The sequence below is a fragment of the Pholcus phalangioides genome, unplaced genomic scaffold (assembly GCF_987345545.1).
Source record: "Pholcus phalangioides strain wild (caught in Gottingen) unplaced genomic scaffold, Ppha-v1.0 ptg000017l_1, whole genome shotgun sequence".
NCBI lineage: Eukaryota > Metazoa > Arthropoda > Arachnida > Araneae > Pholcidae > Pholcus > Pholcus phalangioides.
Genome location: NW_028301610.1, coordinates 25389774 through 25410027, shown reverse-complemented (window position 1 = coordinate 25410027; position 20254 = coordinate 25389774). Strand labels below are relative to the sequence as shown.

The 20254-nt window shown below is 37.4% G+C and overlaps 1 protein-coding gene across 3 annotated transcripts in view; it reads right to left on the bottom strand.

Moving 5' to 3' along the window:
* Window positions 1–20254, bottom strand: part of LOC149072601 (uncharacterized) — a 165049-nt gene that overhangs the window by 104685 nt on the left and 40110 nt on the right. The window contains exon 2 of one of the 3 annotated variants that reach the window (XM_089246934.1): window positions 13804–13916. The exons of the other annotated variants lie outside the window; for them this stretch is intronic. The gene's annotated coding sequence lies outside the window, so the exon portion shown is untranslated. The remainder of the gene's footprint in view (window positions 1–13803; window positions 13917–20254) is intronic. 3 annotated transcript variants of the gene reach the window in all.

Here is a 20254-nt window from a genome sequence, read left to right as displayed (position 1 = left end):
TGCCAAATAGGCAATATTCAATTCTATTGTCTTCATGTTTCAGCTGCAAACATATATTCCATCACAAATATATATACAGTATATATATGTGTTTCAGTGATCTTTACCAACCTTCAAAGATTCTCCTATAGGTTCAGAATCATTGTACACACTGGGAATAAGCTAGATCTCTTGTAATTCAATTAAACTCAGAAATTAAGTTTGAAAAAAAAAGAAGAGAGAAAGATTTAGTGCTTCAAGAAAAGTAAAAGTAATTGTACCGACTAGGCAATTTTCACGGATTATGGAAAACGAAAGTACAAAAATACAATAGAATTTAACATATCATTTTTTTTTTCATTTATTTATTTTGCTATTCTAAGTCTTGTTGCTCCAAGCTTCAACACAGAAAAGAAAAAAGAAAACCATTTCATTTTCACGTAAAAAAAAAAAAAATAAATAAATAGAAGACAATTGCTCTTTTAAGCTATTCACATAAAACATCACAAAAGGGGCAGAGAAAACAAACACTTAAACAGAATTTCTATTCCACGCATTTTTCTGTATCTTAAGCTGACGGAAAAGATAAAAAGAAAAAGGAAAGTTAAAGATGAAATCTGAAGTGCGGAAGTTCAGCGAAATAAGCATAATATGTTTGAAGAATGCAATTTTATGTTTTATTTATTTTTTAAACATGTTTTGTGTAAATTCAAAGGGGATAAAACGCTTCTAAGAAACAAATCTTTAGTACTTTATTTCTTTATCGTGGAAAAAACAGGCAGCAAAAGAAATTGTTCCATGAAACACATATTCAATAGGAATTACAAGAAAAATAAAACTAATCGTGGGAGCTATTATCGGATTAAAAAAAAAACGCAAAATCTCTACAAATAAGTTTCTTGTATAGGCATTCCTTTTCTACGAATCACGTATCTTTTATTTATCTGATTAACGAGCACGATATGGATCTGGTAAAGGAAATTGTTCTTTACACACATTTCTGAGATGCAATTCCATCTCAGTTGGTTATTTATCAGGAATGGTGCTATTTCTACGGTAAAAATCACTAGAAACGAGAGATGTAAGGTCCAGAAATTACGACCTATAGGATAACGAGTCACGAAAGAAAACACCACGAGAGGAAAAAAAAATATCATTTATATATATTCCATATGCGGCAAGAAAGGCATAGCTTCTGAAAGTCCTTGCCAAATAGATTCGGTAGCTACAGTATTCTTGACCGTACTTGTACGGCTTCTTCGTATTTATCCGCCTTGCAACAAGCAAAAAACAACAACCTCCATCCTGTGCAAATGGTATTTTGTGGTGTTCTGGATATAATGAAATGAAACACAAAAGAATATATGAATCAGGTGGAGATAGAGATGGCCGTAGAAATGGAGTGAGCTCGAAATAAACCAAAAAAAAAGCGTTGCGAAATGATAAGGAGACCTCCACTTTTTACCAATAAACTAGCTTGTCAAATGATCTTAAGAAACAAGAAAAATAGTTGATACTTATTTTGTTTTGTTTGGCACGACACGAGAGATACGTTCCACACATGCTTCCTTGCCGAATTGATGATTTCTATAACCTATATAGATGTTTTATGAGATTGTTTCGTCAGACAGGTTGATTGCTTTGTTCGTCTTATCTAAAATTACTTTACAAATCGAACTGCTAAAGCTTTAGAGAGAGAGAGAGGGAGAAATAGACAAGACACACAAAGTATTATTTTCCATGGTTCTTTAGAGAGTTCTCTCTCACTATTGTTGTTCTTTTGTTTCCCTCCCAAGTCTTATAAATCTTTGTTCACCTCAACTCTCTCTTTTCTCCGATTTGGTTTCGCCATTTTTATTTTTCTCTTTGGTACCCCGAAAGAAATCTGAAGCCAAATGCTTCCGAATTCGATCCAGACAATTCCAGACGGAAATCAACGGAAATGCGAAACTATCGAATGAAATTGCTTGGACTGTAAACGATCTGTTAGCACAGATATGAACTAAAGAAATCAAAAAAACAACAAAAAAACCCGTTTTCTCAGCGTGTTTTTATTCGGTTGATTATACGATATCAAGTATCGTATGAATTCGATTATAATTAATGAAGAAAAATACAGGGTTCAAAAGATTATATTACATTTTTCGAATAACATTTTAAATTGAATTCAATGGACTAGATACTTCTTCCAAACTAAAATTTGATTTTATTTTTTATAATTGATTTTCTCTAATATGTATATCGTATTACCCTCACATTAGAGGCATGCTGGGAATGGAAATATTAGTAGACTGCGATTTTTGTTTTTGTAATCTTCGATTATGTGCGTAAAATCGGAATAAGCGGAGTGAATTTTAAAGAATTGCACTTTAAAGCATGATATTGTAATCCCAAAAGCGACAACATACTTATTCAACATCTCAACATGCATAATACCGTATCTGAATTTGGTATTACGATGGCGATAATTAAATTAGAGCAATAAATGAGCTCGATTTTCATTATCCTTAATCAAATTACTGGATAAAACACGTTTGCTGCAGTGAAAACTTATGTTATTCTCATTCGCTTATTTATTCATCAGTTATTATAAACTGGTATCGGTCTTCTGAATGTATTCTGTAATAATTAATAAATCTCATTTTTTTCTCGGAATGCCGGAAACGGATCAGATTCCAACTTTCAAGAAGCTGGTTTTCGCAAAGGTGGTTTTTACTTTTTGTCTTTCTTCTCCTTTTCTAGTCGAATTTTATTGACCACTCATTCCTCAAATTTGTCGCCCTGGGTTGTAGTCCACTTAGGCCAATAAATACGCCTCTGTCTCTAAGCCATTCTTTTGGCCATTCACACTGTCACTCGAGTACTTGCACACTCTCTACGTCACTCAGTGACCTGATCCTTTGCTCCCATAGTTGCTATTTTGGTCATACACATGCTTGCATACTGTTTCGGCTAATCCCATGCTTGCACGCTTTCTTGACCAATCTTTTTGTACCTCACTGATCTGGTCCCTCACTCTACAGATCACGCTTTTGGTCAATTCCGTGCTTACACACTATCTACACTATCTAGGTCACTCACATTCGTGAATATTCTTTGGGTCAATAACCTTTGGGTCATTGACCAACTCTCTCACTTCCTAGGTGACTGTTTTGGTCATTCACATGCCTGCACTGGTTACCGGCATGCGTGCACACATTCTCTACATCACTCTTTTTTTCATTCACTGACCTGGTAGCCAGCTCTCAAGATCGCTTTTTTTTGGTCGCTCACATGCTTGCAAACTTACTATGTCACTTTCTAGACTGCACAAAGACGTGGTCCCTCACTCTCTAGGTCACTCGTTTGGTCACTGACTGACCTAGTCCCTCGCTTTCTAGACAGAGGTATATTTCATATGGTTTTACCACCTGTGGGCTGTAGAAAAAAAATTTCTACACTTCTCCCATATTCCACCAATTTTCTCGAGCACTCATTCCCAAAATCTGCCGCTTCTCCAAACTAAGCATCCCCCCCCCGTAAATACACCACTGGGTATCCCCCTGATATTTACTGGCTAATGCAACGAGAATACGGTACTTCACATTATGTATTATTTAATCTTCAAATAAACTAAATAGTTATTCAGAATTAGCGTCGGTCTTCCTGCCAAGACCTTGAAGATTTTTAAAAATGATTCCGTTTACGAAAACTCGTATAATATATCACTTCTCGGGTGAAATTTTCACAATTCCCTTAGCTGTTCGACTATTAATAAATGAAGCAAAGAAAAGGGAAAAGAATCTTGTCGCGGAAAAAATCACCACGAAAATGAAAATTTCGGAGTGAAAATGAGAGGTTGTAGAAGAGGTAGAGGCGTCCCAGAGCTGCTCTCACAGCATCTGGGACTGGCTCATGGAAATCTGGAATTAGAATATTGGTATGATTGTTGGGGGATTTTATGGTTAGGGAACTGGGGAACAGGGTGTGCAGGGATTTCTCTGGGGTTACGAGCGCCATTGTGTGTGTCTTCCGGGGGGGGGGGCTGTAAGCGACGTTCGAAACGTTTTTCGTAGGTGTAGGTTCCAAGAGAGGGTAGTTTTGTGAGTGGGAACGAACCAGGTAGGAGCAGGTATTGGTGAGTCTGTCGGTCAGAGCACAGAGACCCATAATTATCTGCTCTGAAGAGGCGCTCAGAGGTGGTGGTTCCAGTGCTGCCAAGGGAGAGTGGAGGGTATAGGAATAGGATCCACACACACACATCACTTGAGAACACTTGCACCTATCTCGGGGTCACGTTCTTGGAGCTTCCTGCATTCACTGACAGGTGTCCTCGCTGGGGTGGGATTCACCTAAATAGGCGAGGAGCATAATTATTTAATCTTGAAATAAGCTAAATTCGGAATTAACGCCTATCGTCCTGTCTAGACCTTGAAGGTTTTTAAAAATGATTCCGTTTTTGAAAACTCGTATAATATAATTTCTCGTGTTGAAAATTTTCAGAAAACGGGGGAACTGTATACGGGAAATTGAGATATTTCACCTCTCGGGTGAAATTTCCACAATCCCCTTTTAGCTGTCAGATTATTAATAAATGAAGCAAAGAAAAGTGAAAAGAGTCTTGTCGCGGAATGAGAGAGAGAGAGAAGTGAGAAACAAGATGGGAGTTTTGTGATGGCGGTTGGTGAGAAATAGCTAAAGAGAGAGAGAGAGAGAGGTTAGCGTGAAACATGTAAAATTACTCATCCCGAACCTGATTAAGACGGATAGAATCATTCTACAGATCGTTTATTTGGAACGTCGGAATGCTGCTCATTAAATTGGACTCAGTTATGGCTGCCGCCTTTGGGGATTTCCTCATATATATACACTCCCCTCTTTCCACGTTTCCTTTTACCCACATCTTCAGACAGGATACCAGCAACTCATTCATTTTTGTATGGCAAGCGAAGGGAGGGATCGTTTCAATATTTTACTTATATTTTGCTATAGAACGAAACGCTAGAGGGAGAAAGGTCTGAAATATGGGCTACATGTTTCGTTTTGAGGTTCTGGCACAACTATATGTACCTCCTTTTTTTCAAAATTTGTAGCCGTTAATACAACCAACACGTAAGGGTAAAGATAGGAAGAAAAAACATTCTTTTTTTAGAGGCAAAGGGTGCTAAATTTTTGGGAAGTGCGGGCCACTTCATAGGTTTTGGAAACGTCGCGGGCCACTCAAGTGTTCTGGAAGTATGCCGCAAGCCACTTGAGTGATGTGGAAATGTGTCGCGGGTGACTTCAGTGATCTGAAAATGTGCTGCGGGTGATTTGAGTGGTTTGGAAATGTGTCGAGGGTGCTTAAGTGATCTAGAAATGTGTCGCGGGTGACTTCAGTGATCTGAAAAATGTGCCGCGGGTGATTTGAGTTGTTTGGAAATGTGTCGAGGGTGATTTGAGTGGTTTGGAAATGTGTCGAGGGTGCTTAAGTGATCTAGAAATGTGTCGCGGGTGACTTCAGTGATCTGAAAATGTGCCGCGGGTGATTTGAGTGGTTTGGAAATGTGTCGAGGGTGCTTAAGTGATCTAGAAATGTGTCGCGGGTGACTTCAGTGATCTGCAAACGTGCCGCGGGTGATTTGAGTGGTTTGGAAATGTGTCGAGGGCGCTTAAGTGATCTGGAAGTGTGCAGCAGGACGCTTAAGTAATTTGGAAATGTGTCGCGGGTCACTTAAGTAATTTGGAAATGTGTCGCGGTTCACTTAAGTGATCTAAAAAATACATCGCGGGTTGCTCAAGAGATTTGGAAATGTGCCGCGGGTGACTTAATTGGTCCTGAGTTGTGAAACGGGTCATTTAAGTGATCTTGGAAATATTCCGTGGGCCACATAAGAGATCTGTAAATGTGTTGCGGGTCGCTCAAGTTGATGATATAGCCACTGTTAAACCAATTACTTTATAGGAACAATGATTAAGCTTGATTTTATGTCACCTATGGCTGGCCTACGGGCCATAGGTGAAGAATTTGTTGTTTAAGGCTACTGAGACTACATTCAAATGACCAATTTTTGTAAAAATTGTGAAAATTTTTTTTTATCGATGTAAAATGAATTTCATTCTTAAAGTTCAAAACTATTTTATTCTTATACATGCAGGAAGGTGAAACAAAGTTACAGCTGAGTTAATTAATCTGTAGCAATGGTTTCAATGGAAATAAATTATTTTCAAACGCGTATTTTCAAGAATAATGGTTTTTTTTTATTTTTTTGCACAAATGTGAAACTTAACTTTTTCAAAAAGTATGAAAGATATTTTGTTGTAATATAACTTGTTAAACACTGTTTCAGATTATACTAGCTGTTCAATAAATTAGAAACTTGGCTATATGTAAAGAAGTTTTTGTCAAAAAATTCACGTATTTTTTCACAAAAATTGGCGTATTTCAAAGAATATTCGGTGTACCTCAAAATTTTTAGTTGACTTCACGGAAAAGTGTTATAGCAATGTATTTTATCAAAATTAATCGAATATATGCGGTAGTTTCTAGTGTACAATGTCTGGCGTAAGTGCAAAAATAAGCCAATTTCGAGGTAAAAAAAGTGCCTCAAACGCAGTAAATGCTTTAATTATTCATCATATTTTAAACAATTCCCTATTTCTTAACTATTATTTAAACAATTACAATTTGAAGGTTTGCAACAGCTAGCTGATGCGAAGATGCATTTAGGAAAGAGAGAAAATTCAACTACCCTTTTGCGGGGAATTAAACCCACATCCTCTAACTTGCCGGATGAGCGCCCTAAACCACAAGACTCCCCAATTCAACGAATATCTCAATCTTTCCTTAGAGCTCGTGTGCACTGAACGGGACCGTACATGAACGGTCGGACCTAATTCAGGCCAAAGTTCATAATTGCTGACACTGCCACCAGATGGCAACTTATCCGAGGATGATCTAACTCTTCCCTATTCCGGAATAGCAAAGAGTGACAGCTCCGCCTCTTCAACTGATTTTCTTCTGATCTTAAACGATCGCTTGTACTCTTTGAATGCTCAACAATAACAGTCTGAAGCACTCGTTAGCACATATTATCGCTACCAGAATGAATTACTAGTTAGAATGTATAGAAGAAGTATTGGTTCTATTGGCAAGAAAAAAAAAATATATATAATAACTTAGCGTATTCATTCGAATAATTAGAATTATAAGTTGCGATGGACAAGAAAATTGTAATTAAGCCTGTTCATCGGAAATAGATACAGTTTTTTGCATGTGGTTTTCAGCAGTGAATGCATATAAAGAAAAACGTTTCAAGAAGGCTAATGGTCATTCTATGGGGTGTTTTTGTACAACTGCTATAAAATATAGTATAAAAACAACTCATAAGACACGTGTATGGTATACAGGATGAAAACTGCGTTTCAGTTCATATAACTCCTGGACCGTTGGTTAGAGAAACATACTTCCAATAAGAAAAATTACTCAAATTACGTGCCCATTTTAGATGTAATTTATTTTACTAGGGACCGTTTTTGTAAAGAGAGGTACAATTTCTTTTTACATACACGGTTTTGTCCTCTAATTTCCAATTAAAAAGTTGTTGCCCAGTTTTAACTGAGCCCAACAAAAAATAAAATTCCCGTTTCCAAGCGTAATATTAGCCAACATATCCAATTCCGAAATTCGCTAAAAAGAGGGAAAGAACAACATAAAGCCAGGTCCACAGCAGCAGAGTTAAAACTGGTTTTGGGGTGTGTTAACGCAAAATTGACCATTAAAATCGACCGCGCTGTGCTAGCCACACCACAAAACCGGTTTTTGCATTGCGAAATTCCGTGGAGTTTTCCTACGGGTTTGGAACCGGCTTTCAAGGACAAGCTTGTTCTATACTGTCCATATGCATTATTAAGTTATTTATCCTTTACAACATACAGGGTGCACCATAAAGTCGTATATAGTTAAAATTCATAAAAATTGAAGGAATGAGTATGTGAATGCTGATTGCGTAAAAGTTATTCTAATGGGGGGGGGGGGGAGGTTGGTATAGAAAAAAAAAATTCAGTTCGAATGCTTGTCGATAGAGTACGCTGCAAGAAAGAAAATCACTGGAAATATGCAAATCAGAGTTCTATAAAATGCAGGTTGTACGACTAACTGCGCATTTCTGAATTTTCCTTTTCTGACACTTACATAAGGTTTTCATTGTAAGGTTGGCATTGATGGATTAAGCACTTTTGGTGAGGTTGTTTTACCTCAGCCACGAATCACCAGCTGAAGCTTTACAAACGTTGTTGACACAAAAGTGATTGAAGAAAGGTTGAGGTTCAATCACTTCTGCCGGACCGGCGTGCGGCGTTCTCTATCAACAAAAATTTGAAGTAATTTCCAAACCACATGTACAAATTCCTTCAGTTTTTGTGAATTTTTGAACTATTTACGGATTTATGGGACACCCAGTATGCTTTTATAACCCATGGTTCACGAATTATTTGAGCTGAAACGAACTTAAATTCAATTATATTATATTTTAACCAAATATGAGAGAATTGGACTTTTCTCCCGTTTTTATTATCTTTTCAAAGTTATTTTTCGTCCACAATATACAGGGTGATTGTAATTACAGTTCCCGTTCTCTGTACCGACTCTTACAGTGTCAGTACTGGTACTGCTCAGACCTATGTAGCGCCCGTTCTGGTGGACGTACTCCATTGAAACTTGGTATATACGCTATATGGACCATGAGAAAATGTAAAATGCAATAAAAAGCGCTACATTTTTATCTGGTGGTCAAAAATTAAACTATTTTTATTGCATAAATCTCTCTCCGATGTTCTCATTAAGATATCCTGGAAATTTGGCTGCGTTCGGATGAGTAGTTTTTGAAGAAGAACTATTCAGAGTACGGGAACTTCTATTAATTATGCATATTATGTATATTATCTACGGCTTCTATTAATTACGCATAAATAAATTCAAGTTACTGAAGAAACTATTGTTACTCCAGCAGAGAGAGCAATATAACTAAAAAAAAAGCAATTAACTAAATAATGTGTCTAGGGACACACACATCACAGTTTCTAATCTTTATGTCAGACACTCGATGAAATATCCGAAATTAACGGGAGAAGCCTCGATTCCATTTTTTGTTTGTTTTCGTCAGTGATGGCTCCATATAAGCTAATAAAACAAATATTGATCCAGGACTTTTTCATTACCAACGCAACGATTGGGTAATTCTTACGTATATTATGAAGTCTTCATCATTGTAGGAAGAATTGATCATCCTCGTGGTCGTCGTTGATGTTACCGGTATAATTATAGATTGTTGAATCCGGTAAGCGTTATCACTCTTTCATGGATATATGCTGATTGATCGGTTTTGTTGACGGATCATTCTCTCAGCTAGAAGCATTGATTATTTCGCCTGTCGACGACAACAGAGCACACTCTTCCACGTACACAAGAAGAGGGTGATGGGTTATAATTTTATGCAAATCGAATCAATTTTATGCGTTGTCAGCGGTCTGAAAGTTCACTCCAGAATACGATATGAAGCAGGGGTTCACAACCTTTTCAGTCCGCGGGCCAGATATGTGGATCGAGGTCCACCTGGAAAATTCTCGAAAATTTCAACCAGATCCTCATTTTTGTGAAGTTCCTTCTTCTCTTGAAGGCCCGGGCAGTGCCCGTGTGGGCCCATGCGTTAAGACCGCGCTGAACTGAATTGCCCTTGACAACCTTATTTCACTGCTTTATTACTTTCAGAGAGATACAATAAATAATTTATTCTTTGCCTATAAGATGACCGCCCGGCAAGTGAGAGGAAGTGGGTTCGATTCCCAGCAGAGACAGTTGAGTTTTCTTTCCGGAATTCATCTTCGCGTCAGCCAACTGTCGAAACTTTCGAATAAATAGCAGAGAGTGACATCATCTTCGGATAAGTCGCCACCTGGTGACAGTGTCAGCAGTTGTGGACTTTTACCTGAGTAAGGTCTGACTGTCCATGTACGGTGCCGTTCAGGACACACAAGGTCTAAGAAAATAGGTTCGTTGCATTTGCCGGCAAGTGAGAGGACGCGGGTTCAGTTCCTGCTTCAGCTTCTGTCTTAGCTAAAGATATCTGCCTCGGCTTATTCGCCCCTGAAGGTGCCTGCTTCCTCTTCATTCATAGCTGAAAATATGTCTGTTTACACTCAATTTGAATCTGAAGATGCCCGCCTCCTTTCTAGCCGCAGCTGAAGATATCTACCTCATTTGCAGCTGAAGATACCTACCTCTGCTCCATTCAAAACTGAAGATGTCTGCCTTCGTTGAGGCACTGATCCGAGGAGGGGGGATGAAAGGAACGATTACCATTTCCAAGAGCCGAATAATATAACGAAAATTTATCTGTTCTGTAAAATACGGGATGATCTAATGCACCTACACAATAAGTCGCTTTTCCGGCACATCTCCCTGGATCCACCTGCCTCCGATCTATTCGCAAGTGAAAATGTCTGCTTCCGATCTATTCGCAGTTGAATGATGACTGCCTCCATTTCATTCGCAGCTGAAGAGGCCAGCTTCAGCTTCTGTCTTAGCTAAAGATATCTGCCTCGGCTCGATTTGAATCTGAAGATACCTGCCTCGGCTCGATTTGAATCTGAAGATACCTGCCTCGGCTCGATTTGAATCTGAAGATACCTGCCTCGGCTCGATTTGAATCTGAAGATACCTGCCTCGGCTCGATTTGAATCTGAATATACCTGCCTCTGCTCCATTCGCAGCTGAAGGTGTCTCCAATCCGGGGACGACGACGACGACGACGAAAGGAACAATCGCCCTTCATAAGAGCCGAATACACTATAAGGAAAATTTGTCTGTCCCGTAAAACACGGGACGATCCAATGAAAGGTCACAATCCGCCCCTCCCTACACATCGTAGCGGCTAGCCATATGCCCCCCCAGGTCGAGAACCGCAACCTTAAAGCATGAACAGGAACGACGGTGAATTTCTTATCCTCTGCGTGGTGTATGCGCGCGTTCAAACCACTCGCTATAACCAACATAGACACGCAAAACTAATTGGCATCACCAAAAGAATCGCGTTGGATAGCAGATGGCGCGTGTTTCGGTAAGATTAATAACAGTCTGGGAATGTACTCAAAAGACATAAACTACTCTTCCGGGGGGGGGGGGTTAAGTATAGTTAAAAACACAGGATGGTATGCTTGAGAAAATAACCGTAAAACTTATCCATAAAATTATGTTTTCAAGAAGAGAATTATGGGTCTCTTTTGATGGGTCATTTGTTCAGATGGAGCAAGAAGTGCTGAGACAGTAAAACCACATAGAAAACACATTTATCTTCATTTCCACTTTTACGAGTACATATCGGCAAAGTTGAAAGCAACTCACCAAAAACCATCTGCGATAATATCCTGGACATGACAGTGAAAGAAAATAAAAGTAACTACTATACTTTTTTTGTGTATGTGTGTGTTATATCAAATGATGTGTTTGCAGAACAGTCGAATTTTCCACCATGTTGGGTTTCACATTGTTATAAGGTGTTAATGTCGACTAATTGGCCATAGAGGGCTAAACATAGGATTCACTGAAAATCCACTGACAACAATTCACCGCTACGCTATGCACCGCTGAGAAAATTCACCGAAAAATTAAGGGGGTCGCATACCTCTTAACGTGCGTGTGAAACGTTAAAATATCATTAAAAATATTCTATTTAATCACACTGATTTATTAGAAAATTTTTTCACATATTTTTGATGAAATATGCTATCCTATGCTGGTATAAAATTTTACGTATCTTTAATACTTAATTTTTCAAAAATTTTTCAAAAAAAAAATACATTAAAAACATGATAATATGGCGCAACAACGCATGATAAAATGGCATGACATCAATGTAACCATACAATATTAAAATTAAAATGAAGAAAAAACGGTTCATTTCATAAAATGAACTAAAACATTGAAATTGCATTGACTCATTCTTAATAAAAATTTAAATTTTCAAAAATTCAACAAAAAATTAATTTTTTTCATAAATTATATATTTATGAACTGATCTGAAATATTTTAGTTCATTTTTTGAAATTAACCGTTCTCTTCATTTAAATTTTAATATTGTACTGTTACATTGATGCCATGTCATTTTATCATGCGCGCAAGCTGCTTTTAATGTATTTTTTTGAAAAATTGAGTATTAAAGTTATGTCAAACTTTATACCAGCATATTGCATCAAAAATATGTGAAAAAAATTCTAATAAATCAATGGTTAAATAGTATTTTTAATGATATTTTAACTTTTTACTATGTTAAGAGGTATGCGAGCCCTTAAGGGATGGAAAAATCTCTGCTGGGAAAATTCATTTCCCAACAATTTTCACCGAAATTTTTTTCGTCATCAGTGATCAAGTTACCGTATGAATGAACCTGGGAATGAGTGATCAAGTGATTGAGCAAGTGAATGAATATGCGAGCGAGTGAGTGATTGAATGAACTAGCGAAAAAGCTAGTAAGTGGGTGACCGAGTGAGTTGGTGAATGAACTAGAGAAAAGACAAGTTAATGGGTGAACAAATGAGTTGGCGGATAAACTAGCGGAAAAGCTGGTGAGTGAATAACCTCTTGAGTAACCGTATGAATGACCGAGTGAGTGAGTGACCGTATGAGAGTGATAAAGTGACTGAGTGACCGAGTAAGTGAGTGATCAAGTGATTGAGTGACAGAGTAAGTGAGTGATCAAGTGATTGAGTGACCGAGTAAGTGTGTGATCAAGTGATTGAGTGACCGAGTAAGTGTGTGATCAAATGACTGAATGACCGAGTAAGTGAGTGATCAAGTGACTGAGTGACCAAGTAAGTGAGTGATCAAGTGACTGAGTGACCGAGTAAATGAGTAATCGTATTAGTGATCGAGTGAGTTATAAAGAGTGAGTCAATGACCGAGTGAGTGATCGAGTGAGTTATAAAGAGTGAGTCAATGACCGAGTGAGTGATCGAGTGAGTTATAAAGAGTGAGTCAATGACCGAGTGAGTGATCGAGTGAGTTATAAAGAGTGAGTCAATGACCGAGTGAGTGATCGAGTGAGTTATAAAGAGTGAGTCAATGACCGAGTGAGTGATCGAGTGAGTTATAAAGAGTGAGTCAATGACCGAGTGAGTGATCGAGTGAGTTATAAAGAGTGAGTCAATGACCGAGTGAGTGATCTTATGAGGGACTAAGCGAGTGAGTGATCTTATGAGGGACTAAGCGAGTGAGTGATCTTATGAGGGACTAAGCGAGTGAGTGATCTTATGAGGGACTAAGCGAGTAGATGAATGAGCGATTAAGTTACTGTATGAGTGAACCGAGGAATGGGTGAGTGACCTGGTGAGCGAGCGATTGAATGAGCAAGTGACCAAGTGAGTGTGTGAGTGACAGAGTGAGTAAGTGGGTAATTGTATAAGTAACAGAATGAGTGTGGGAGATACAGAGTGAATGGGCGATTGAGCGAGTGACTTACTCTCGCGCGCTCATTTGCTCACCCGTCCACTCACTCAAGGACTTACTTGATCGACCACTCTCATTTTCTCACTTACTCTCATTCACTTTCTCACTCACCTGCTCATCCACTCACTCACCGTGTCACGGCGAGTTTTCCCATCAGTAAACTTCACTCTCGGTCAATTTCACGGCGGTGGGTTGTTGCCGGTGAATTTTCCCGCACACGCGGAACACAGATCCTTACCTCTATATCCAACCATTAGCGGCCACGGTTAGAGGGGACGGAGGCTCTTTTAGAGAACAAAACACACAAGAGAGACCCTCACCTTTATTAACCACGCTAAGAAAATGCCTTATGATATGTGATTTACCTCTTTTTTAATAATCATTACTATTACATATTCTATCTGACATTCTCCACCGTGTTTTCGCAAGAATAATCCTTTTTCCGTAACTTCTTCATAATCCTTCCTTAAAACTTATACTATACGAGAAGAAATAGACAAAAAAAAATAATAATAATAATTACAATTAATTCTAGATTTTCAATACATATTGCGCTTAATTAATCATTCGTAAGAGAAAATGCTAATTACCAAAAGAACACCGTAAGTATTCGTTTCCCCTATACAAATACCTTCATAAAACTATATTAATATTTATGGATTTTTTGCGATTTCTCTTTTGGCCCTAAAAAATATGGAAAATAGAATGATAATTTCTTTAATTTCTCTACCCATCAATTGTAATAATATTACGGAAAAACGTGGTGGAATCTTTGGCAAACTTGAAGAATCCTAGTTCCACGATACGATTTTTCTTTGATTTTACCCAAAAAAAAACCTCTTTCTTTTCGAGGTGGTTGAAGATATAGCAAGAAGAGAGAGAGAGAGAGAGAAAAAACTAATTAAGAGAAAATTATTGCATTAATGTCATAATTAAGGCTGTGTTGAATTAATTATACGCTATCAGTAATCAGCATCACAATACTAAATATTCCATTCTTTTTTTATATCTTTCGTGTGATTTTAGTTAATTAATTTTTTTGTGTGTGTGTGTGTGTGTGTTTTATTAAATCGAATACTCATTAGAAGAATTTTTTTACAGATTTTACCAATTTCTTTTACTTAATTATATCGGTGATTTTAGCGTAAATATTTGATAAAGTTCTATGAAATTTATAATCTTTAGTTGGAATTTTAACTGACATTCTCTCCGCCATATTTTCGCAAGAATAACCCTTTTCTCGTAACTTCTCCACGATCCTTCCTTAAAACTTATATTATACGAGAAGAAATAGACAAAAAATAAATTACAATTAATTCTATAGATTTTCAACACAAAATCAGCTTAATTAATCATTCGTAAGAGGAAATATTACCGGAAAAACAACATAAGTATTCGTTTACCTGTACAATATACCTGCATGCAGTAAAACTATGTAAATATTTATAAATTTTCGTGTTTTTATTTTTGCCCTAACAAATGTGAATGATAATTTCTTTATTTCTTCTATCCATCAATTGAATAGTATTAAGAAAAAATGTAGCGAAATCTTTAGAGCAAACTTGATTCAGCCGGGTTTTCCTAGGAGTAGGAATTCTGCGCCGTGTGCAGCGTGAAAACGCTGATTGGTTAAAAACTTGAAATTCAGGTTTTTTTTTTTAACCAATCAGAGTTTTCACGCATAACTCTGATTGGTTAAGAAAAAAAAACCTGAATTTCAAGTTTTTAACCAATCAGCGTTTTCACGCTGCACGCGCTGTAGAAACCTGCTTCTAGGAAAACCCGGCTTTCTAATTTTACGCTTTCAAGATAGTTGAAGATATTGCAACTACGCCCGCGTGTAAAATTAAGAAAATTTTCACGTTGTGTCTATTTGAGGTATCTTGTTGGGCGGCCGCACACCCCTCCATGCGTTTGACAGAGGGTCCCTGACTGCTAGGAGGGATACCGGACAAAATCTTAGAGCTCTGTGTTCGACTTTTCAGGGGCGCAGTTGGCCCTCGGTTCCTGTTCGTGGACGACAACGCTCGTCCACATCGGGCTCACCCGGTCAACGATTATCTGGAAAGTGAGAATATTTGTCGTATGGATTGGCCAGCCAGATTTCTTGACCTAAACTCTATAGAACAATGTCTAGGGGGGGGGGGGCTCTTGGGAGGACAACAGCATCTCGCCATCGCCCTCCGAGAACCATCCCGGAGCTGAAAACTGCGTTGCCGCAGGAGTGGGACCGATTGCCTCAGGGACTCCTCAACTGCCTCGTGTCCAGCATGTCGTCGCGCTGTGCGACCTGATAGGCTGCACCTGATCGCGCTGTGAGTGTGAGAGGGGACCATACCCCATATTAAACTCATTTTCGATTCGATCTCGCAACGTGTATTTTGGACATTCTTTCAATGATGAGCTTTATATGCGTGCATACTATGACTTTTGTATGGCACATCTCTTTTCTCTGTTATATAAGCTTGTATATTTGTGTATTCGTATCAAATTTCATTAAAATCTATTCATTAGTTTTCGAGAAATTCGACATAAAGTGCTAATTCTCTTAATTTTGCACATGGATGTAAATACAACAGATATAGGAACTAATAAGAAACTAATTAAAAGGAAATTATCGTACTAATGTCATAATTAATGCAGTGCTGAATTAATTATACTTTATATATATATATATATTAGTTAATTATATTATCTGTGATTTTAGTATGATTACAGTCGAAACCCGTTATAACGAACTCCAAGAGACCGGAGAAACCATTTCGTTATAATGAAAAATTTCATTATGAAGGAATTTAAGGTATTTGCATTTCTCCTACATAAACTTATTTGGGGGGGGGGATTAGAAAAGTGTTCGCTATAACGGTATTCGACTGTATTTCAAACTGCTCTCGCCGCCAGTTACTAGTGAACCGTTGATCCCAGAGGCGAGCTTTTAATTAGAAGAAGTATCCAAATAACGTGTAGACTTCAGATATGCCATTCGTATTGCAAGGGGTCGTATATTTACTGAAATGAAAAAAAAAATTAAGTTATTGTACGGACACCCTGTCCTCAAAAAACCAATAACAAAGCTATTGCAGTCTTTCCCGAGGCCAACACACACAAAAAACATTCCACAGTTCTATAGGTGCAATATTCGCTGAATTATATGAATTCAAAAAATGGAGAAAAGTCGTGACAGAATATCACAAACTAAGGTACAATGTTTCTTTTCCTCGTTTATCCTGTTCTTTTGCGGCTTTCCACCGATTTTTGAATTCAAATATCTCAACCAATAGTGCACTTAGAAATGTAGATTTTTTTCCCTTGGTCTAAGGAGAGGCAGTGAGACAACTTTCCATCTGGATTTTTGAGGACAAAGGTGTCCGTATGAAAATTTAATTTTTTTATTTTGATAACAATACAACCCCTTGCAATACTAATGACGTATCTGAGGGTCCACACGTTATTTGGATACTTTTTCTAATTGGAAGATCACCTCTGGGATCAACCGTGTGCCAGTAATTTTCGGCGAGAGGAGTTGCGCCTTCCATTTCCCGTATAAAATTTATGATCTTTAGTTGGACTTGATATTATTTTATTGATAGCCCCCGATATTTTTCTTCTTGTCCTCCGTTTTCCGGATGGAATTCGTGCTCCGAACTATTGCAAACGTTCACAGAAAAACAATAAAGAGCTCAGTAAAGTTGGAAAATATCTCTCGTACAAATGGAATAGCTTTCACCGCGTCTCTTGAAAAAAAAAAAAAAAATTGGAGAACCCTCTTCTCTCTCTCTCTCTCCCATATTTCAATGGCAATTCGCACGTACCAACGATTTACGTAATGCGCAAAAAAACCTAAAAACTGAAAAAAAAAAAAACGCATATTCGACGGAAATGAAAAATCTCTGAAAAATCTCGCCTTTAGAAACTCGCCAAGAGAATGAATCACGCAATGAATTCAGATAATATTAGCATGAAATTTCTATAGATGTGTATATATAAATTTTACTTCGGAAATTTCTCGTAACAATCGTGGTACAACATGTGGGAAAATAAAACATCCTTGCATAGTCACATCATAAATTCGGATATTTTTATTTTAGGAATGAATTACAAATGTATTGACAAATATATTTTATTACAGTATAATTTTGATATGAAATGTAGGTGCAAAGTCTCTGTGTGTGCATTAACTATTTATTTTTACAATAATGACTTTCACTGGCCTTCACATAGTCTGTCGATTTTTGTGACCATTCGTGACCTAAATTATAGCTTTTGCACTGGAAAAGCTTTCACCGCATGGCATTCAAAGACATTTTAATTCGTCGTTAAGTTTAAAGTTTATGGTGTTTTCTTTGTTTGAATTGACAACAACTTGGGCATATCGCTAGAAGCAATTTATTGCCTAGATATGGTGAATTAAAGTCGGAAAATATAGCCACTAGATCTCCAAGAGATATATCATCATCATCAACCATTTTCAATGCACTGCTGGATGTAGGTCTCCTCTAAATTTTTCCATTTTTCTCTGTCTGATGCTTTTGCCATCCAGTTGACTCCAGCCATCTTTCGGATCTCATCACTCCATGTTGTTTGGAGGCGCCTTCTTGGACGTTTAACACCACCGGGGCACCAATCTAGAATAGTTGTGGTCCATCTGTTGCCCTGTCTTCTTGCAATATGTCCAGCCCATTTTAGACGTTTTAATTCTATCCATGATCGAGAAGCTATCTACACTTAGTTAAGACAACCATAATCTTTTTATGGGCAGTGCATTAGTATTATTAATTTTTTTTTGGTGATATGTGCTTTTATATTGGGTATTTTGGTATTTGACATACATATTTTTTGTGGGCATATTTTTTCAGCCACCTCGTTGGGCAATTTGCCTGTTGTGGCCCTCGTATTTGTATTATTTGTATTTGTATCAAATACTTTTGTTTGTCTCTTTATTCACGTGATTCGTTTTCTGTATCTCTTCTGTGATGCCTAGCCTCATTTTTTCATGCTCCTTTGTGCAGTCTGTAGTCTTTGTATCGTTTTTTTGTGAGTGTCCATGTTTCAGCTCCATATGTCAGTATTGACAGTATACTGATTGAATACTTTTCTTTTCAGGCATAATGGTATGCTGCTCTTCAGAATCACACAGTTTTTGCCAAAAGTGCTCCACCCAATCCCGATTCTTCGGTTTATTTCATTAAGGATGTTGTTGTCCACGGTAATGTCTTATTCCAGGTATACGTAGCTTTGTCCTTTTTTTTTATTTGTGTGTTGTTGAGTAAAATCTTCTTCTTCGAAAAGTTGAACATAACTTTAGTCTTTTGCAGATTCATTTACCAACTCACCTGAATACTTGCCCTGACCAGTTCTTGTATCATTTCTTCTTGTTCATCTGGATGATTGCTGATAATAACAGTGTCGTCGGGGAAACGTAAATGGTTGAGAGAAATTCTCCATTTATTTTTTAATTCCTTTCTCATCTCAATCCAGTTTTCTAAACACATTAAATAAGTTTGATGAAATAGTATCACCTTGTCGGACTCCTTTTCCAAGTTTACTCTTTGCTTTTGCTTTATCCAAATGAATGATTGCAGTTGCTTTTTCATAGGTTTTCATAATGATATTGATGTAAATCTTCCCTACTCCTGTTGAATATAGAGCTTTCACAACAGCAGATGTGAAGGCAAGGTTAAAAGCTTTCACAAAGTCAATGTAGGCTATAGACAATGATATAATTCGTATTTCTTGTGTCTCTCTATGAGATCACTGATTGTTTGTATGTGATCAGTTGTTCTAAATCCACTTCGAAAATCTGTTTGTTCTTTTGGTGAAGCTGCGTTCAATGTGGATTCAAGCCTATGCATCAGCACTTTGGTGAAAATCTTATAACTTACCGATAGTAGACTGATTGGTAGATAGTTTTTCATATCCTCTTTTTCACTCTTTTTGAAAAGAAGAACTATCATTTCATTAGTCCAATCTCCTGGTACATCCGATTTTGTGTGACAATTTGTATGCAAAGCAGCTAGCATACTGGCAAATTCTTCTCTTTAACAATGTCGTTACGGAAAATGTGATAAATCCTGTGATTATGCATAATCACCGACCATTTTGGTAATTTTGATAATTTTTTGCGTAATAATCACATTTACCGGTGATTATGTAGAACCCCCAGCTCGATTTGGTAAGTATGATAAATCGTCAATGAATTCTTTTCTGAACATTTTGCTCAAACTTCAGTCTAAGATGATGGACTCGATCGGTGATGATGTTTAAAATGTTAATGAATATGAAAAAATCTGACATTACAAGACTGGTAATAATTTATTCCAAGTCTTGATAATTATTTAGTTTGTCAAGTTTTTATCCTTATAACACTTATTTTAATTTAATTTAATTTTTATAGCAAAATATATGTGTAGTGCACCCATCACGTGAATTTAAGTGATATTTCTCAGCATGATTTCTTCCACACATATTTGTCATACTCACCAGCTTTATTTGTTAATTATGCATAATCACCGGTAAAAGTGGTAAAATTTAGAAATATTCATAGAACTTACCTCCTCCTTACCAGATTGTGGTCAGCCGCTCTGTCTCTCTCTCTCTCTCTCTCAACGATATGTAAAACTTACCGAGACGATTGGTGATTATGCATAACAACCGGCGATTCTGAATAGAGTCACCGATTTATCACATTTACAGTAACATATACGTCAAAAGCTGCAAGTGATACTTACCTCATTTGGCACTTATCTAAATTCAGTTTCAGACGTCCGCAAAGATATTGTGGTAAAATCCACAGACAAAGGTTTGAGCAACACATTG